Source organism: Dendrobates tinctorius, unplaced genomic scaffold (assembly GCF_039654945.1).
Source record: "Dendrobates tinctorius isolate UK_male_01 unplaced genomic scaffold, ASM3965494v1 ptg000016l, whole genome shotgun sequence".
NCBI lineage: Eukaryota > Metazoa > Chordata > Amphibia > Anura > Dendrobatidae > Dendrobates > Dendrobates tinctorius.
The window spans coordinates 56,981,719-57,002,500 of NW_027361684.1; the positions used below are offsets into that span (position 1 = coordinate 56,981,719).

Sequence of the window (20,782 nt, forward strand, 5' to 3'; positions counted from 1 at the left end):
CCATAACTTTCCTCCACACCATCACTGAAGGAGAGCTCACTCATCTTCTCTCCAAATCGCACCTCACCACTTCTGCACTTGACCCCATCCCTCCTCCTCGACCTCACCACCATGCTTATCCCGGCCCTAACCAATGTTTTCAACTTATCACTAAACTCTGGAACCTTCACTTCTGCTTTCAAACATGCCATAATCACAACTATCCTGAAAAAGACATTCCTTGACCCAACCTCCACATCCAACTATTATCCCACATCGCTGGTCTCGTTCACCTCCAAACTCCTTGAACAGCATATCCATAGTGAACTTCCCTCCCATCGCTCATCTAACTCACTATTTGATGATCTACAATCCGACCTCCAACCCCACCATTTCACTGAACCTGCCGTGACCAAAATGACTAACAAATTACTTACTGTCAAAGATAACAGACAATCCTCTATACTCTTCCTTCTAGACCTGTCCTTTGCCTTCGACACAGTCAACCACTCCCTTATATTAAATATCTTCTCTTCCCTTGGTGTCAAAGAACTTTCCTTCTCCTGGATATCCACATACCTCTCCAACCGCACATTTAGCATCTCCAACACTACCTCCTAATCCTGACCTCTCTCTGTTGGTGTTCCTAATGGCTCTGTTCTGGGATCCCTACTCTTCTCAATCTACAGTATACCTTTGGCCTGGGACAACTCAAAGTCCCATGGCTCCCAGTACCATCTATATGCTGATTTTTAGATCTAACTTTATAGCCTAGACATCACCTCTCTGCTGTCCTCCTTCTCATCATGCTTACTAAAGCTCAATGTGGACAATACAGAATTCAAAATTTGTTCTCCATCTCACCTACCTCCCCTACCTGATCTATCACAATAAATTATATCACACTTTCCCCTTTACTGCAAATCTGCAGCCTCCCATCCAGCTGCTAGGTAGCAGAGTCCTGGACGCTGGACCAGAAAACTGTGAATCCATCTGCTCATCTCTAGTCTCAACTGTTCCTGTGGACAGTCCTGGATTTGGGTCTATGCCCTGAAGTCTCAGGTGTCTGCTGAATTTCCCTCACTACCACCGCCCCTCCAACATCTCCTCATACCAGGCTAGAAAGAAATGGTAAATAGGCGTGGATTAGGGTGTGACCAGGGGAGTGGCCAAAATTCGCCGCAACACGCTAAGCACGCCGCATGATATGTCTCTCTTTTTGTTCTTCAAAAGTTAGGAGGTATGCTTCTATGTTGCTATCAAACGGCAACAAAAACACACACGGACGTCTTGTCCTAGAAATGATAGGTGGACATGTAATTAAAAACACAAATAATTAAAACTAGAAGGTTCCTATTGCTCTTGTGTCTGGCTCACAATAACTGTTTTCGGATTACCACCAATTACTTGTATCCCACCATGGCTGACAATAGCACCCTAAACCCTGCTAGCTCTAGACATGATGGCCTTTTGACCTAGAAGACTTGACCTTTTTATGGTCTACCATACACAGATCTAAAAGTTATTAAAAAAGTAATAAATAGTTTGAGATTTCAACAATAAAATTGTGATACATTCAGAAGGATGAGATGAATAAAAATGCAATCAGACTTCTATGGAATATATTACATGCTGTCCACTTGTTGTTTCCCTCTCAGAAGAGCCATGTTACTAAGCTGAATCTTGATTGAATTGTGATTGGCACTTACGTGAATAGCAATAGTTTCTTATTCAGAAAAGAGTGGTTTCAGTAATTCCTAGAGATGGATGCTGAGGATTATACCAGGAACCGGATCTTGGATCAAATACGCTGAGGGATCACTTGACTTGATGCTGCATTAAGTTGCTATACGAAACCTTGATAAAATAATGCAGCCTCGCACCTGAGAAAATAATTGGAATCTGCAGTGTAGTGCTTGTTAGCCCCTCCATAAGCATCACTGACAGATCAACTTTGCCGTGACTATCCACTTGTCCAGGAACAGGAGTTAAGAGTAGGAAACTTTTATTGGAACCACTAATAATAGAGTCTGTAGTGAATTTCTTCACGAGAAGTACTGTCTCATACAATTTAAAGTTATCATCTTAGAACAGGGTCATCTACTATATAATCGTCTAATTCTGTCTGTTTGTAAGGGAAATCCCGCGTCGCTTATTGGTCACGCCCGGCCGGGCACGACCAATCAGCGGCAGGCGCAGTCCGGCCGCGAATCCCACGTCGCTGATTGTTCGCGGTCGGCGGGATTAGACATATTCTAGAATACCCGATGCGTTAGAATCGGGCCACCATCTAGTAAGAAGATAAGGAGCCTGTTACTGACTTTCCACTGAGCTGCCATTTTTTAAATCAGGGAATCAATGTATCACATGTATTAAAACAGCAGTGTAGCTGTGAATCTAGCACTGGGGTGATCTAACACGCTTTACAGAAAGCAGCGGCACAAAATCTGAGTCTGTGCTTCTCTGACTCACTTAAGAAGTCACTTATATGCCCTTGATTTATACTTTACAAAGTTTGACCTTTTGACTTTCAGATTTGTACCATGTTACTTTTAAATGGAAACCTGTCACATCCATAAAAGCTATTTAGCTACATATTTTAGGAGTAATCCGCAGGTTAAATAGGCTTACTGCAACACAACAGTGGTTACAGCGACAAAATGAACTTATGTTCTCTTTGCATTCCCCTGCACTTTGACAGCCTGCTCTGCACACGTACGCTGCAGAGCAGGCTGTCAAATACCAGGGAGTGATCATACTGTAAAGTGATCAGTGAGCATAACTGCCCCCTGCACGGCGCCCGACGACTGGAAGCAAGCGGCTGCAGGGAGAATAAAAGTTAATTTTCTCTCTGCAGCTGCTGCTCCAGCTATGAAGGATTTAAAAGATATTTACTGCAGACTACCCTATGATGTCTGTAAAGTGCTGTGGAATTAATGGTGCTATGTAAGTTAGTGAGTAAAATAAATTTGCATCAACAACAAAAGTATATTACCAATATGAAAAGACAGCAAGTTCAGGGAAATTTATAATTATTTTTAACAATTCTACTGACAATCAATTCTTGTAAACTTATGATCATAAAAAGTCAAGACATTACAAAGTTTCTGTGTCCCAAAGCAAAATTTGTAGGAGGACACCCAACTACAGAGATGTGGTAAAATATAAATAACATACGTATATAGTGATGTCACATTAGAGGAAAAATAAATATAGGAAAGTATAGTTTAATTCATGAGGTCACAGTGTTAGGCCATGTTCTCACTTTCAGTATTTGGTCAGTTTTTCCCTCAATATTTGTAACCCAAAACCAGGAGTGATAAATACAGAAGTGGTGACGTGTTTCTATTATACTTTTCCTCTGATTGTTCTACTCCTGGTTTTGGCTTACAAATACTGATGTAAAAAAACTGGCCAAATACTGAACGTGTGAACGTGGGCTTAGAAGAATGCACACAGTCATGTCACACAACAACAGGACAGTTAAAAAAAAATGGTAGTTAGCATTTTAATGCCACAGCTAACAGTTAAGGTCCATAATAACATCACACTACTGGGATAAATCGGTGTCATAACACAAGAATAATTCATACAGTGATCTCAGAGTACTAAGTTAATAAAAGCATCGTTCATTAAGGTAACAAATACAATGATAAAACTAAAAGATAATGCAAACAGTGAAGTCTAGGCAGAAGGATAATAAATAGTGATATAGTATGGAAGATTCACTGTTAGTCCTTATGTTAGTCCCTTATGTGGCTGAGTAGCCATTAACCCCGCTCCTCACCAAGGATCCAGGTGTTTCTGGAAGCTGTGCAGTAGGTTTAGATGTACCCTGGTTACAAGATACTCAGAAATGTGACACTGGGCATCGGATATAAATTCTAAACCGTCTCAGGGTATTGACTTTGTTATCCACAGAAATAATGTTTCATGCTTTTGTAACATATAAAAAAGAAATATAAAGGGGCTGTTCATCTATTTTTAGACAAAAGGCTCAGCGATACAGTGGGTACAAAAAGTATTCAGACCCCTGTATATTTTTCACTTTTTGATTCATTGCAGCCATTTGGTAAATTCAAAAAAGTTCATTTTTTTCTCATTAATGTACACTCTGCACCCCATCTTGACTGAAAAAAAAAAAACAAATGTAGAAATTTTTGCAAATTTAATAAAAAAGAAAAACTGAAATATCAGATGGTCATAAGTATTCAGACCCTTTGCTCAGTATTGAGTAGAAGCACCCTTTTCAGTTAGTACAGCCATGAGTCTTCTTGGGAATGATGCAAAAAGTTTTTCACACCTGGATTTGGGGATCCTCTGCCATTCTTCCTTGCAGATCCTCTCCAGTTCCATCAGGGTGGATGGTGAACGTTGGTGGACAGCCATTTTCAGTTCTCTCCAGAGATGCTCAATTGGGTTTAGGTCAGGGCTCTGGCTGGGCCCGTCAAGAATGGTCACAGAGTTATTCTGAAACCACTCCTTAGTTATTTTAGCTGTGTGCTTAGGGTCACTGTCTTGTTGGAAGGTGAACCTTCGGCCAAGTCTGAGGTCCAGAGCACCATGTTTGACTGTTGGGATTGTATTAGGCATGTGATGAGCAGTGCCTGGCTTTCTCCACATATACCGCTTAGAACTTTTTGGTGATAATTCTATCTTCATCTCATCAGACCAGAGAATCTTATTTCTCATAGTCTGGGAGTCCTTCATGTGTTTTTAGCAAACTCTATGCAGGCTTTCATATGTCGTGCACTGAGGAGAGGCTTCAGTCGGGCCACTCTGCCATATAGGCCCGACTGGTGGAGGGCTGCAGTGATAGTGGACTTTGTGGAACTTTCTTCCATCTCCCTACTGCATCTGTGGAGCTCAGCCACAGTGATCTTGGGGTTCTTCTTTACCTCTCTCACCAAGGTTCTTCTCCCACGATTGCTCAGTTTGGTTAGACGGCCAGACCTAGGAAGACTGGTGGTCCCAAACTTCTTCCATTTAAGGATTATGGAGGCCACTGTGCTCTTAGGAACCTTGAGTACTGCACTGGAGTCACTGAGCTCAGTGATCTCACATCTGCAGTCGATCAACAGAGACCACGGCCATGGTAGAGACACAGCTCTAACTCAGGGAGGAAGGTAGAGCTCAGTTTGTTGTTTTAAATATCGCTGAGCCTCTCGAATAACACTAGGTGAGCGGCGACAACCTCCTTAACAGATTAAGTCTAAGGACGCTATTATTTAGCTGTTGGAAAATTTTATAACCTGTTATGACAAGAAATGCCCCCAAAATAATTATTCAATCATAAAAAATAACATTATGTAAATGTACAAAGACACTCCGTTCCTGTACAGTGCACATTATTATATTATAAAAATGAGCAAAAGGAAAATGCATACACATATACAGTCATGTCCAAAAGTGTTGGCACCCTTGAAATTATTCAAGAAAATGAAGTACCGTATATACTCGTGTATAAGTCGACCCCCCTAATTTTGCCACAAAAAAACTGGGAAGAAGTATTGACTCGCGTATAAGCCTTTTGTTAATGGTGGGCCAAGAAGATGCTCCATAGATAAACCCCCCCCATATGCTGCTGCACAAGGGTTAAAGCTGGCCCAATAAGATGCTCCATAAATACCCCCTATATGCTGCTGCACAAGGGTTAATGCTGCCCCATAAGATGCTACATAAATACCCCCATATATTGCTGCATAAGGGGGGTTAATGCTGCCCCATAAGATTCTCCATAAATACCCCCTTATGCTGCTGCACAAGGGTTAATGCTGCCCCATAAGATGCTCCATAAATACCCCCCCATATGCTGCTGCACAAGGGTTAATGATGCCCCATAAGATGCTCCATAAATACCCCCAATAATATGCTGCTGCACAAGGGTTAATGCTGCCCCATAAGATGCTCCATAAATACCCCCATAATATGCTGCTGCACAAGGGTTAATGCTGTCCCATAAGATGCTCCATAAATACCCCCATATGCTGCTGCACAAGGGTTAATGCTGCCCCATAAGATGCTACATAAATACCCCCCATATATTGCTGCACAAGGGTTAATGCTGCCCCATAAGATGCTACATAAATACCCCTTTTTTGCTGCTGCCGCTGCTGCTGCAATTGAAAAAAGTGAAATACTCACCTCTCCGACACCGGTGATATTTAAAGGCCCCTGTTCCATCGCCGTCCACCGCTGTGTCTCCTGGGTCTCTGCAGTGACGTTCATTCATCAGAGGGTGCGCACTGACTACGTCATCGCGCCATCTGACCTGAATGTCACAGCAGGAGGACCCGGAGACACAGCGATGCACGGCAATGGAACAGGGAGAGGTGAATATTGTTCTGCCCCGTCATACTCACCCCCTCCTGGCGCACGGTCTTCTCTGCAGCCCCTGCTTTTCCATCGGTCGTCTGCTTCCTGCATTCAGCGATCACGTGGTACCGCTCATTAAACTCATAAATATGCCCATATTCATGAGTTTAATGAGCGGTACCACGTGACCACTGAACGCAGGAAGCAGACAACTGAGGGAGAAGCAGGGGCTGCAGAGATGTGCCAGGAGGGGGTGAGTATGGTCTCTGACACACACGTTCCCCCTCCCCCACTCACCCCCGGTATATGACTCGCATATAAGCCGAGAGGGGGACTTTCAGCCAAAAAAAATGGGCTGAAAATCTTGACTTATACACGAGCATATACGGTATTATTCCCTGAAAATTATTACAATTACACATTTTATTATACACGTTTATTTCCTTTGTGTGTATTTGAACATAAAAAAAAATGAGAAAAAAGGCAAACTTGGCATAATTTCACACAAAACCCCAAAAATGGGTCAGACAAAATAGTTTGCACCCTCAACTTAATATTTGGTTGCACACCCTTTGGAATAAATAACTGCAATCAATCGCTTTGTATAACCATCAGCAAGCTTCTTTCATCCGTCAACTGGAATTTTGGACCACTCTTTTGCAAACTGTTGCAGGTCTCTCAAATTGGAAGAGCGTCTTCTCCCAATAGCAATTTCGCGATCTCTCAACAGGTGTTCAATGAGATTTAGAGCCTGACGCATTGCTTTCCACTTCAAAACTCTCCAGAGCTTTGTTTCCACCCATTTCTGAATGCTCCTTGAAGTATGTTTGGGGTCATTGTTCTATTGGAAGACCCATGACCTAGGATACAAACCTAGCTTTCTGGTACTGGGCACTACATTGCGACACAAAATCCTTTGGTGATCTTCCGATTTCATGATGCCTTGCACACAATCAAGGCATTCAGTGTCAGAGGCAGCAAAACAACTTCAAAACATCTTTGAACCTCCACCATATATGACTGTAGGTACTGTGTTATTTTCTTTGTAGGCCTCATCCTGTTTTTGTTAAACAGCAGAATAATATGCTTTACCAAAAAGCTTTCCCAGAAGGATTTTGGGTTATTCATGTACATTTTGGCAAACTGCATTCTAGCTATTCTATGTCTCTGTGTCAGCAGTGAGGTCCCACCTGGGATTGCTATCATAGCATTTCATTTTATTTAAATGTTGACAGATAGTTAGCAATGCCACTGATGCATCCTGAGCCTGCAGGACAGCGTGAATTGTTTTGAAGATTTTTTTTTTCAAGAATTAGTTTGGAGATGGACTTGTAACCTTGAGATTCTTGATCAATTTTGGTTTTCAAGTCCTCAGACCATTCTCCTCTCATCGTTCTGTTCGCCATGCTTAGTGTTGCACACACAGACACAAAATACAAAGATTGAGCCAACTTCTCCCTTTTAATCTGGTTTCAGGTGCGATTTTCCTATTGCCCACACCATCTATTTGTCACAGGTCAGTTTCAATGAGCGTCACATGTTTGAAACATTTGTTTACCCAATATTTTGGAAAGGTGGCAACAATTTTGTCAGCCCACTTTTGCAACTTTCTGTAACATTATCTCCAATTTGCCTTTTTTCTTGTGTTGTTCCAATACACACAAAGGAAATAAACATGCGTATAACAAAACATGTGTAATTGCAATAATTTTCGGGGAGAAATACTTCATTTTCTAGAACAATTTCAATGGTGCTAACACTTTCGGTGATGACTGTAGTAAACCCATCAATATAAGGGAGCAGCCCCAATAAAATATAAATTGTCATCAGTCATATAACAAGGTTAATGAACCCGATCAGGAATGTACAGACTATACGGGGACATATTATGGGAGTGCCAGAATAACATCTATCGTGGCGAGTGTTCATATCAAGTCTCATCCTAAGGCGTTTCTGAAAAGAGGGTAAATATATAGTTCTCTGTGTACATATTCCAGGTTAATTGCATAGTGTGGTCAGAATTAAAAGAGCAACATGACAACAAAGAATGCCCTTAAGGCCCCTTTACATTTAGCGATGCACCAGCGATCCCGACAACGATACGACCCGGGCAGGATCACTGGTGCATCGCTAAATGGTCGCTAGTGAGCTGCCACACAGGCAGATCTCACAGCGATGTAGCGACGCAGCAGCGGTCGTTACTTCAGACGCGGCGATCCTGACGTCCTCCCACCCGCGTCCACGTGTCGCTCGTCGGCTCCAGCAGGAAGCGCCTGACGAGAAATGGACGTGGACAATCTCGCGCGATCAGCGACAGACAGCGGGGGAGCCGGTTGGAGGTAAGTATCACACACAGCGATATCGCTGCTGCGTCACAAAATCGGTGACGCTTTAGCGATATCGCTATGTGTAAAGGCCCCTTTGTTCTAAAGCGCTGATCTTAAGGAATGAACTTTATTAGTTTCTTTTAGTTATATCTGTATAAGGAGAACATATAAACAGTACATAAATGCTGAGAATGCAGATTCCATCATCATACTGCATTAGATCCTCCTGTGTACAGAATGATCCACTAAATGTAAAATCACCCCAAAATATAGTTGGCACCAATCACGACTCTCAGAGGTCAAGGTTTTAAAAAGGTTTCCTCTGACAGACTTGACATAAGCTATTCCATCTGGTAGATTCCAGAGAAACCATGACCACCCTTTATCACCTGGGTACAGTGGATTGCTTCCACGAAGACTGTGGCCCAGAAGAGTGATCCAGAGGCAGGAAGGGTCGTCAAGCAAGGTCACAGCCAAGCATCACGTCAGGTCAAGGACAAAATCATACAGCTAGCGGGTAGTCAAAAGTCAAGTCAAGGTCAAAGAACATGAATAATCAGCACAACAAACAGCCGTATACACCAGGACAGCAGAGCTATGGACTGGAAGTGGAGTCAGGGGTTAGATAGCTGACTGCTCCACCCAAGGCTCCAAAACCTAGACCAAATTTAGCCCCATAGTTCCATTAAAAAGCACAACAAAGGCGTGCTGCTGACCGGTGGCGAAAGAGGAAACAGAGGAAGCGCAAATCAGCACAGATGTTACAATAGTCTTCCGTATAGGCCTCCATATGCACGAGTGGAGAGTCAGCCAAACTGACTGATATTTGCGTAACCTACCTGGTCTTCCGATCTCAAATGGAGTCTGAGTCACAAAGGGTTGCATTTAACCCCTTAATGCCACGTGATTATATTTTTTCATCACAGGTCGCCATGTACTCAGTATATGGCCGGCTCAGGAGCTGAGCTTGCTTCATATGTGGCACATACTTGCTATGTTATATAGCCAGCAACAGGAGCGGCCAATCTAGCTCCGATCATTGCTGAAAAACATCTAGATGTCACTGCCAGCTACTGACACTGGCGCCAGCACTTGCGCACATTAAAAGTAGTTGCCCTCGTTTGTTTGCCATTCTGCAAAATGTTCTCCAGAACTCGGAAGCAGTCAGTCTTGTAGCCCTCCTGCGAAGAACTGTTGATCATTTTCATCTACGAGGAGTCAAACTCTGCCCTTTAAACCTCATGAGGCTGGTCTTCTTTTGCCTGGTCCAGAATAGGCATAACAGTGAAGTTTCTGCTGCAGACAGTTGTCTTATAGGCATACAAAAGACAGTAAGGAGCAGGAAGATGATGGCTGATCTCTTCCTGGTATATGACCTACATGTACATCGTATGTCAGGAGAATGTGCATAGTATGGAGCTGAGCAGAAAGTGAAGCCGATCCATGCACTTCAGGACCGCCCACTCGGCTGAAAATCCCAGAAAGAGAAGAAGTAATTTAAACACAATTCTATATATTAGGCTGGAGTCACACTAGCGATTAAATCGGACGAATGCAATGCGAAAAAAAAAAAAAAAAAAAAAAAAACCCTTGCATTCGTCCCAATGTTATTCTATGGTGCTGCTCCCATTATGCGTTTTTTTAATCGGATCCGTTCCTCGGACTGAGACAATCGCAGCATGCTGCGATTGTCACCGATTTTCGGATCGGATTCGACAATGCAAGTCTATGGATGCGATTAAAAATCGCATTGAAAACGCACCACACGTGTGACTTGCGATTAAATAGCAAGACTTCTCCAGGTCAACAGGAAAGAGCATCAGGCATTGGCATTGGATGTCAATTCGATGCTTAGATGCGAATAAAATCGGTTCATCGCCGGAAAACGGGATGACAGACGGATCCCTGGACAAGAATTCTTTGTGCGATTTCGTACCGTTAAAATCGGACCGATTTTTTATTCGTTGTGTGTGACTCCAGCCTTAATCTACGCATCTCCCCTTGCTCTGCTCATGGTGCCTGCAGATTGGACGGAATTTTAATTGGGACAAGTTCCATTTTGAGTCCAATTTATGTGGTTTTTTTACTATTTAGTCACAAAAAGGTCACTATGGCAGGGTGGCGGTGTGAAAAACTTGAAAACCAGCTGTACATAAAAGTATTAAATGTAAATATAAGCCACATTTAGCAAATGTCAAACACATTGATTAATTGGGCGCAAAAAAAAAAAAAAAAAAAAAAAACGGCAACGCAGCCACAAGCAAAAGCGATTTAAAAAGGATATATTTCCCATAAATGTTTTCTCTTGGATATACAAGAATGTACAAATATGAAAATCATTTTCTCTTGCAACCTAGACAAAAATACTTTTGGCCTAAAACAAAAAAAAAAAATGTCTTGACACACAAGTTGTACCATTGATGAAACTTTAGATTTTCTCTTATTAATAAGGCCTGTTTCACACATCCGTTTGCGTCCATCAGTCAAAATCCGCCGTTTTGCAAAAAAAAAAAACGGATCCGCCATTTTTCTTGGCGGATCCGTTTTTTTTCCCATTAAGTTGCATTACTGGCCGATCTTGACGGATGGCCATCCGTTGGATCCGTTTCTTCGCGGATCCGCAAAAATTTTGACGTCCGCCGACATGCCCGAACGGACCATGCAACGTTTTTTCGGGTGGCCGGATCCACATTTCTCACTGCGCATGCCCGAAAGACTTCAGTCAGCCGCAAATTTAACCCTAAACTCTGTTCTGCCGGCTGAAAAATATTCTCTCTCTCTCTCTCTCTCCCCTCCTCCCCCCCCCCCAGGCAGCGGTTCCTTTGCGATCCGTTAAAGTAACGGTCCGGTGCCAAACGTTGTGGTCAGTACAGGAACGGATCCGTTATCCGGCAATTTAGCGGATTTTGACTGACCAAAAAAACTGATGTATGAAACAGGCCTAATGGAAAAACCATGAAGAAAAGTGTGGATCGCTGCGATAGATTTTGTTTTTTTAATACAATTTTTTGCGTGTTTTCTTTTTAGACCGTAGATGTTTATCGTAAATAAGTCAACACCGCAATTGGCACATCACAACATAGCGCACATTATGTTCGGAATAAACCTGCAAAGTGTGAAAAAAAAACTATTACGTTCCCAAAGTATTCAGCCAACAGTTTGATGGAAAAAAATAAGGCTTTAGAATTAAACACTGCGCGCTGTGATCGCTTGTTCACATTATTGGTATGAAAATAAATTGCTTTTCATTTTCTGCAGCAATAGTCTAGTCTCACAAACTGGGAGTTTAACAAGACAGATAACCTTGAGCTCAGCATTACTGATTAGAAAGAAAATAAACGTATAAATAAAGCAAATGCAGAGAGCTTTCCCGTAACGCAAGTATGGTGCTTCTAAATATTTTCTTCCGTTAACTATTCACAAAACAAAAAAATAGCTGATATAATAAAAGGGTCCGGAGCCTCAGGATCCACCAGAGGGACAATGGCAAAAAAATGAGTCTTCTGTATTTATTCACAAAGCAGTGGTTCAAGTTAAAGGGAATCTGTCAGCCTGTTTTTGATATGTAATCTGAGGGCAGTATGAGCTAGGGGATGAGAGTCCGATTTCACTGATGTGTCACTTATTAGGCTGTGTGCTGTTTTTTTCCAATATGAGTGTTTTATCAGCAGGATATTATCACTGCCTGGACTGCCAAGTGGTCCAATCACGCTCTCAGATCCTGATTAGCAGCTTGCTGTCAATAAACAATGTACATAGAAAGCTACTAATAAGGCGTTTTGGCAGAGTCAGCTTTCTGAGCTCTGCTACATGTAAGAACAGTGATTGTATCACAACTGCTACTCCCAGTAAGCTAAGTGACACATTGCTGGAATCAGGGTCTCTTTTCTACTTTATGCTGCTCTCAGATGAGGTAGCAAAAACCTGGTGACGGATTACCTTTAAGATGGACTTTAAGGCAGACATCATTAAAGGTAAAGTCCCACTAAGCTCTCTTTTTTAATGTATGTCTATCTGTCCCCAGTAATGCAGCATACTTTACAAGAAGAAGTTTAAAATAGTAAGGTAGCGCTGTCATTCAAGTAGGGGATACTCGCTTAGCAGCCACAATACCAGATCCGGCACGGGTTTTCCATAAAATCATAACAGTCCATGCGGTTTATTAGGCATCATAAGCCCACAGTAGTAACATAAAGTTCACTTAATCAACATAGTGTCCATGACAGAGTTCAGCTCTGTAATCCCTGTGGTCACACAGGTTATGCATACACAGGCTCTTCAGCCTCAGTTATCTCACCCGTCAGGGTTCACTCATGTGTGGGGAAGGTGACTTGACGGACAGACTTGACTGGAAGTAGGAGGGGACGATGTGTGCACTACAGACGGAGATTGGTAATGACAGAAAGGTAACAGCAGGGAAAGCCAGAAAAGGGAGTGCAGTACCGAAATTTGACCACAAGATGGCAGGGGGAGTGTGGTTCAGGACTTAACATCAGCTCTATAGAAACTGCTTAGTCATGGGGGGCGGGGAGATAGGAACCCAGGAGAGGAATTCCCAGTGAGAGAGGGGATAAATAGGACTGGTTGGGGTTTCAGGTTAGGTTAGTCCCGGGAGAAGCTCAGCAGAGGAAGACTCAGGACAGAAGACGGAGAACGGTGAAGAGCTCGACCAGGGGACTGACAGGAGAAGACAGTCAGGGGGGTGGCCCTGACACGACGAACCGCAGGACAGACGGGGCCCCGGGGGTACCGGTTGGACGACGACCTCGGGCAGATGAAGCGCTGGCGGTAGATTGGTCTAGGACAGCCCCAGCAAAAGATCCGCGAGGGACGTCATCATGACTAAAGGAAAGGTGAAAGGTACCTGGGCCTGGAAACGAAGAGCTGTAAAGGAACTGCGGTGCATGGCTAAGGTCGTCAGGAGGACGGCCAATAAACCCGGATCTGTTACAACTGAATTCTGCCTCCGTCTCGTCTTTGCATCATCCGGTTGTGGTAAGCAGTGGATCACCCCCCCAATCCCGGCCCCTACCACACATGGTTCATTCACCACGCTGCAGACGTGCATTCTCTCCAGGGAATTACCAGGCACGTGCAGCCATTACACACAGCGTTCACTTGCTGTCAGAAGACATCCCCATCTCTCTCAGATGGGACCTTCCAAAACGGACCAGCCAGGTCCCTGCATTCCCTCCATGTGACCTACCCTGGCCACCTTATATGGTCCGTAGCCACGTCCACTGGGTCACATCGCTATGACCTCATCACAGGTCCTTCAATCACTCATACACACTTTACAATAGCGTTCTTAAACACACCCCCTGGGTGGGTTTGTAGGTAACTGGGACCGCCCGTCTCCCCAGCTACCTTGAGACTTTTCCCTCACACATTGAAACAGCACCTCAGCAGTATCACTGCTGATCAACACACACATAAAAGTCTCCATCTCAAGGCCATCCACCTTGAGATACATAATGGTCATTCAGGATTCTGCCATTCATTCTCTCTCCTAGGACATCCACATAGCGCCCCCTAGCGGACACAGTGGTCACTACACCACTATATAATTGTCTTATGTCTGTCTGTAACCGAAATCCTGCGTCGCTGATTGGTCACAGCCTAACTGTCACGACCAATCAGCGACAGTCGCTTAGTCGTCGCGGCAACACGGCCACATCGCTTATTGTACAGGCACATTAAGGCCGTTAAAGGCATCACTGCTGCGTCGCTCATTATACAGGCACAGTCCTGTACATATTCTGGAGTACAATACATTAGGTAAGAGCAGAACAGTGACTGCAGCTCTGGGTGTAACAGGAGTACATTAGGTAACAGCAGAACAGTAACTGCAGCTCTGGATGTAACTTGCGTACAATACATTAGGTAAGAGCAGAACGGTGACTGCAGCTCTGGGTGTAACTGGAGTACAATACATTAGGTAAGATCTGAACAGTGACTGCAGCTCTGGCTGTAACAGGAGTATAATACATTAGGAAAGAGCAGAGTGGTGACTGCAGCTCTGGGTGTAACTGGACTACAGTGCATTAGGTAAAAGCCAAACAGTGACAGCAGCTCTGGGAGTAACTGGAGTACAATACATTAGGTAACAGCAGAACAGTGACTGCAGCTCTGGGTGTAACAGGCCTGTAATACACTAGATGGTAGCCCGATTCTATCGCATCAGGTATTTTAGAGTCTCTGTTAAAATAAAAAATAGTTATATACTCACCTCCCGACAGCCCCCGGACTCTGTCTCTCCTCTCACCACGCGCCCGGCATCTTCTGGTTCCAGTTATGCTTAGCGAGATGGGCTGAAGATGACTTCACTCTCGCGAGAGAGCGACGTCATCAGCAGTGTTTCGCGCAAAGCATTACTGGAACCGGAAGATGCCGGGAGCAGGGAGAGGAGGGACAGAGTCCGGGGGCTGTCGGAAGGTATATAACTATTTTTTATTTTAACAGAGACTCTAGAATACCCGATGCGATAGAATCGGGCCACCATCTAATATATATGGCCTTAAGTGTCCGCTGTATAGTTTGGAAGTGTCGGACTCTAACCCAACCCCATCACTAACCCAAAGCATTTTTGAAGGTGCAGCTGTTTCATCCACAGTCTTTCCAAATCACGACACTTCTGAGCAGATTATATCCTTACTGGACACTTCAAATATTATTTACCTACTTTTTTTGTAAGGTGTCTAAAACTACTTGGGATAAACAGGTATACATATAAAAAAAAAAGTCTTTACTCAAATTAGAGAAGGGGGCCTATTTAGAAAGGTAAAAAACGATGACAGCTTCCCTTTCTTATTCTTATAATTTGATCCAAAATTCTACACAAATTAATATATTTGTATTACTGCGCCAAATTTTTTTTTCTTTACAATTTACAACTCAAATGTCATGCATACAAAAAAGCTTAATGAAAACATCCTGGCTGCCATCAGTCACCACTAGAGGGGGCTTGGGGCTTTGTGCATACATTGCGCTCAAACATAATCCAATATGAAATAAGTGTCTACGTTCCCTCTAGTGGCTGCTTTTGGTAGTTTATTATGTACCTTGATGTCCATACAGAGATTTTGCAGCTAACTGAAAACATGGTGATGTAACTGCTAAAGATATAAAGGAAAAAGTTTAAGAATTTTGTAGAATTTTGGACCAAAAAGTAAGATGGTTTTAAAAGGTTGAGATGCGTTTTTAAAATATAGGTCTCCAGAAGATTATTCAAGAAAACTAATAGTCATTTTTAATCAGTGTACTGAGAATGCTAGCTTGTGTTCCCCTTAGTTGTTATGGGATTTATAACTTCTACTATATGCTATCTATAACTTATACTATATGTGAAATTGTTTGCAAGGATTTGAACCCTTTCTTCCAAATTGTCTTTTTCCTTTTAGAACCCTTTTTATTATTCTGTGTTTTTTTCTGTTTTCTCCAAGTCTCTATGTCATTGTGTCCCGTACATTTTGGATTGTTAATGTTGCTACAGTATATGTGATAATGAATAAGCCTTCCACCTGTATTCTTGCGCATGACAGCTCAGTGACTTATCATGGCTCCGTATTGCTGGCATACCTTTTGATCCCGACCCCAGCTGGTCGTTGACCACATCTCTGTATCCCCGTCCCTGCTGTTCTTGACTATGACTACCTGCACATTCTCGCTCCTGGCACCGAGCCTTTAAGGTCTATATGGAACAACTGTTCCTTAATTACATTTATAGGATAAAAAAAATAAGGGTTCTCTAAATTTAGAGCACTTAGCGTAACAAGATCACGAATCTGCCCTCAATACCTAACTAATAGAATAAACCACTAGAAGAGAAGAACGGAAAATTACCACAACAATATGCCAAATTTATTTCAGAATCTCAGGTCAAGAAGAAAACCTGGTCACTGAAGCGACACATTTAAGAAGATATATCATGGAAATACCTTCTGAACCTCGTCAATCTACTTGCAACATGTCCATTGCTGTCCTGCGCATGGCTTGCATAATAGAAATTAATATTTTATACTGGGACTTAAAATATGTAAGCTGTAAATGTTGATTTCACTAAATTAAATGTGATAAATACGCCCCCGGAAGAAGCAAATGGTGAAACGCGCGTCGAGGCGCAGGGGGGAACCCACGGACCACCTGCACTCACATCACTCCACTCCCTATTGCTGTCATATCATCTGGGCTAAGGTAATATACAGTTGTGGCCAAAAGTATTGACACCCCTGCAATTCTGTCAGATAATACTCAGTTTCTTCCTGAAAATGATTGCAAACACAAATTCTTTGGTATTATTATCTTCATTTAATTTGTCTAAAATGAAAAAACACAAAAAGAATTGTCCTAAAGCCAAATTGGATATAATTCCACACCAAACATAAAAAAGAGGGTGGACAAAAGTATTGGCACTGTTTGAAAAATCATGTGATGCTTCTCTAATTTGTGTAATTAACAGCACCTGTAACTTACCTGTGGCATCTAACAGGTGTTGGCAATAACTAAATCACACTTGCAGCCAGTTGACATGGATTAAAGTTGACTCAACCTCTGTCCTGTGTCCTTGTGTGTACCATATTGAGCATGGAGAAAAGAAAGAAGACCAAAGAACTGTCTGAGGACTTGAGAAACCAAATTGTGAGGAAGCATGAGCAATCTCAAGGCTACAAGTCCATCTCCAAAGACCAGAATGTTCCTGTGTCTACCGTACGCAGTGTCATCAAGAAGTTTAAAGCCCATGGCACTGTGGCTAACCTCCCTAGATGTGGACGGAAAAGAAAAATTGAAAAGAGATTTCAATGCAAGATTGTGCAGATTTTGAATAAAGAACCTCGACTAACATCCAAACAAGTTCAAGCTGCCCTGCAGTCCGAGGGTACAACAGTGTCAACCCGTACTATCCGTCGGCGTCTGAATGAAAAGGGACTGTATGGTAGGAGACCCAGGAAGACCCCACTTCTTACCCCGAGACACTAAAAAAGCCAGGCTGGAGTTTGCCAAAACTTACCTGAAAAAAGCCTAAAATGTTTTGGAAGAATGTTCTCTGGTCAGATGAGACAAAAGTAGAGCTTTTTGGGCAAAGGCATCAACATAGAGTTTACAGGAGAAAAAAAAGAGGCATTCAAAGAAAAGAACACGATCCCTACAGTCAAACATGGTGGAGATTCCCTGATGTTTTGGGGTTGCTTTGCTGCCTCTCGCACTGGACTGCTTGACCGTGTGCATGGCATTATGAAATCTGAAGACTACCAACAAATTTTGCAGCATAATGTAGGGCCCAGTGTGAGAAACCTGGGTCTACCTCAGAGGTCATGGGTCTTCCAGCAGGACAATGACCCAAAACACACTTCAAAAAACACTAGAAAATGGTTTGAGAGAAAGCACTGGAGACTTCTAAGGTGACCAACAATGAGTCCAGACCTGAATCCCATAGAACACCTGTGGAGAGATCTAAAAATGGCAGTTTGGAGAAGGCACCCTTCTAATATCAGGGACCTGGAGCAGTTTGTCAAAGAAGAATGGTCTAAAATTCCAGCAGATCATTGTAAGAAACTCATTGATGGTTACCGGAAGCGGTTGATCGCAGTTATTTTGGCTAAAGGTTGTGCAACCAAGTATTAGGCTGAGGGTGCCAATACTTTTGTCTGGCCCATTTTTGGAGTTTTGTGAGAAATCATCTATGTTTTGCTTTGTGCTTCATTCTCTTTTGTGTTTTTTCATTTAAGACAAATTAAATGAAGATAATAATACCAAAGAATTTGTGATTGCAATCATTTTCAGGAAGAAACTGAGTATTATCTGACAGAATTGCAGGGGTGTCAATACTTTTGGCCACTACTATATATGGCCATGTTTAAATCGCGGGTTTAATTTTTTAGACATAGGTATAGCTACTATATGATGCAATATGCACATTTTCACACGATTTACTTGTTGATACCCCTTTCTCTCCTTTTTTATCTATTACCTGCTACTTTTATGAGGAGCCATTAAAATGTTCTCTTTATATACAGAGTTCTTACATTTACCTGAACCTGCCAGAACTATTAGAGCATAGCTTATTTATTTTGAGTGTGTCATTCGGTCCTTCCCTTGGGTAGTTAAGTGTATTGTTGATTTATGGCTTTTTATATTTCTAATGTTACATTTTATTATAATCATGGTTTCTTCATTTGGCCGGTGGTTTACTTACCGCTTGTTTTGTGTTTCTAAATGTGATAAATGCAGTATCTAACTTTGACAAAATGCATTATTTGTTCCCCATTAATCTATCATTGAGGAGGTCTGGACATGTTGGAATGATCAGATTTGATCTCGTACTTATTTTTTCATGAATGCAGATGGAACTATATGAAACCACTTACGGATTGATAAAGGTGCTTTACCTGTAAATTGGTCGGACAAGCATTCATAAAGGCACAGGTTTCGGATCCGAGGCATTAAATTTGGAAGGACCCATGAACAAATAATCGCCCAGAGATCTCTTGGCTGGTCAAAGCTTTTGTGGGCTTGAAAATTACGGTTGGTCAACATAGTTTCCATCTCACGAGAGGGTGCCGCATTAATGATGGTCTGTCCCAATGTAGTTTGCATCAGCCCATGTAAGAGGGCCTTTAAACCACTGTTGATCGACTTGATATATTCCTTGCTTAAGCCTATGATTTATTAAAAAAAAATAAAAAAATAAAATCGCTAAAGAAAAATGGCAAAAGTAATGAACTTACCCTGCAATGTACAAATGTCTTGCATGCATATTTTCAGTCTTTATGAGCTACTTTTAACTACTTAAAGCCTTCAAAGCCGCAAAATGGCTATAAGTAGTAACTTGTCTATTCGCTCTAAATTGATACATACAAATAAAAAAATTTAAAAAAAAACCCCCACAATACACAAAAGATGTCAGATGACATAAAAAAGCCGGCACTTGCCTGAAGCATCTTTTACAGGAGAAACCCAGTGGGTACAAAGGCATCTGATAGACGTGATGTACGTATAGTCGTATACCCTTGCATGTGCTCAGCTGTAAAACTGCACACAGAGGGTCTCGGCCGCTCTCGCACCGCAGCTTCACCTCCAGCAGTCACAGCCCGGACAATGCTATTTCTATGAACGGCTGAGATGGGAATAACTTTAATTTGTCCTACACTAAAATCGTTCACTTTTAAACTAATTTACCCAGTGTGTTAGCGGCGCAGGTTACAGCTATTCCACCGCTTCCCCTGGCTTTTCGCTTGTGAACTTTCAATAATTATATGCATTTTTAGCTGTTATCTTTGAATAAAGCCATAACTCCCTATATATAAATCCGGACATAACACCTCACCCCTAGTGCCCCATGACTTTTTTTTTTTTTTTTTTATGTATAGTGAGTTCAAATCTATGCTGTAGAAATATCATGCTTTTTTGTGAGAGTCATTGTATGCTAATGGTTGAACCCCATTAACACTTTGGACAATACCTTTTTTCTAGGAAGGTTCCATGATGAAAATCTGATCACAGGACATTCCAATGACCCAGGGTGCATTCACACTGGCCGATCCACAACCAAGAAACAACCGCTCATCTGCCACATGCAACCCAGTCGGTGATGGCTTAGTAGCCCATATAGACAGGCCACAGACTGACGAGGATTATGGCTGTTCTGTGTGCTTACATTATCATTTCTCTCGACAGCACATATCCTGCTTACACAGGACAATGTGCTGCCAAGATTAATTATTTTTAAGCTTAAAATTCATTTCAGCAGATATATGAGCATTTAGCTCATTCGTCAGGTGATTGGCAGCCAATAGGGAAACGAGTGATCCTAAGAATGATCATACCCAAATTTCAGTCAGGGTAACTCCCCCCCCAACTCTGAAGAACCAGTCTTATCTATGATAGTAAAAATAAACCTGCAATATAGGTAATTAAACTCATTTAAAGGAACGTGTTCTTATATTCACGCAGCACCAACCACAGGCAGCATGAATTAGAGCCTGGTATGCTTCTCCCCGCCCAGCTCCAGTTGATTGATAGGTCTCTCCCATGTGAGTACATCGGGTGAGACCTGCTGATCACTGGAGTGGTGCAGGGAGAAGCCAGATAGAGAGGGCTAATTAATCTGATGACTTCCCTAAGTAAGGGCCCCGTCACACATAGCGACTCACCAGCAATCCCGA

At 42.4% G+C, this 20,782-nt stretch overlaps 1 protein-coding gene across 8 annotated transcripts in view; it reads right to left on the reverse strand.

Annotated features, from left to right (window-relative positions):
- CDKL5 (cyclin dependent kinase like 5) overlaps window positions 1–20,782 on the reverse strand; it is a 482,089-nt gene that overhangs the window by 426,152 nt on the left and 35,155 nt on the right. The gene's annotated exons all lie outside the window — the stretch shown is intronic.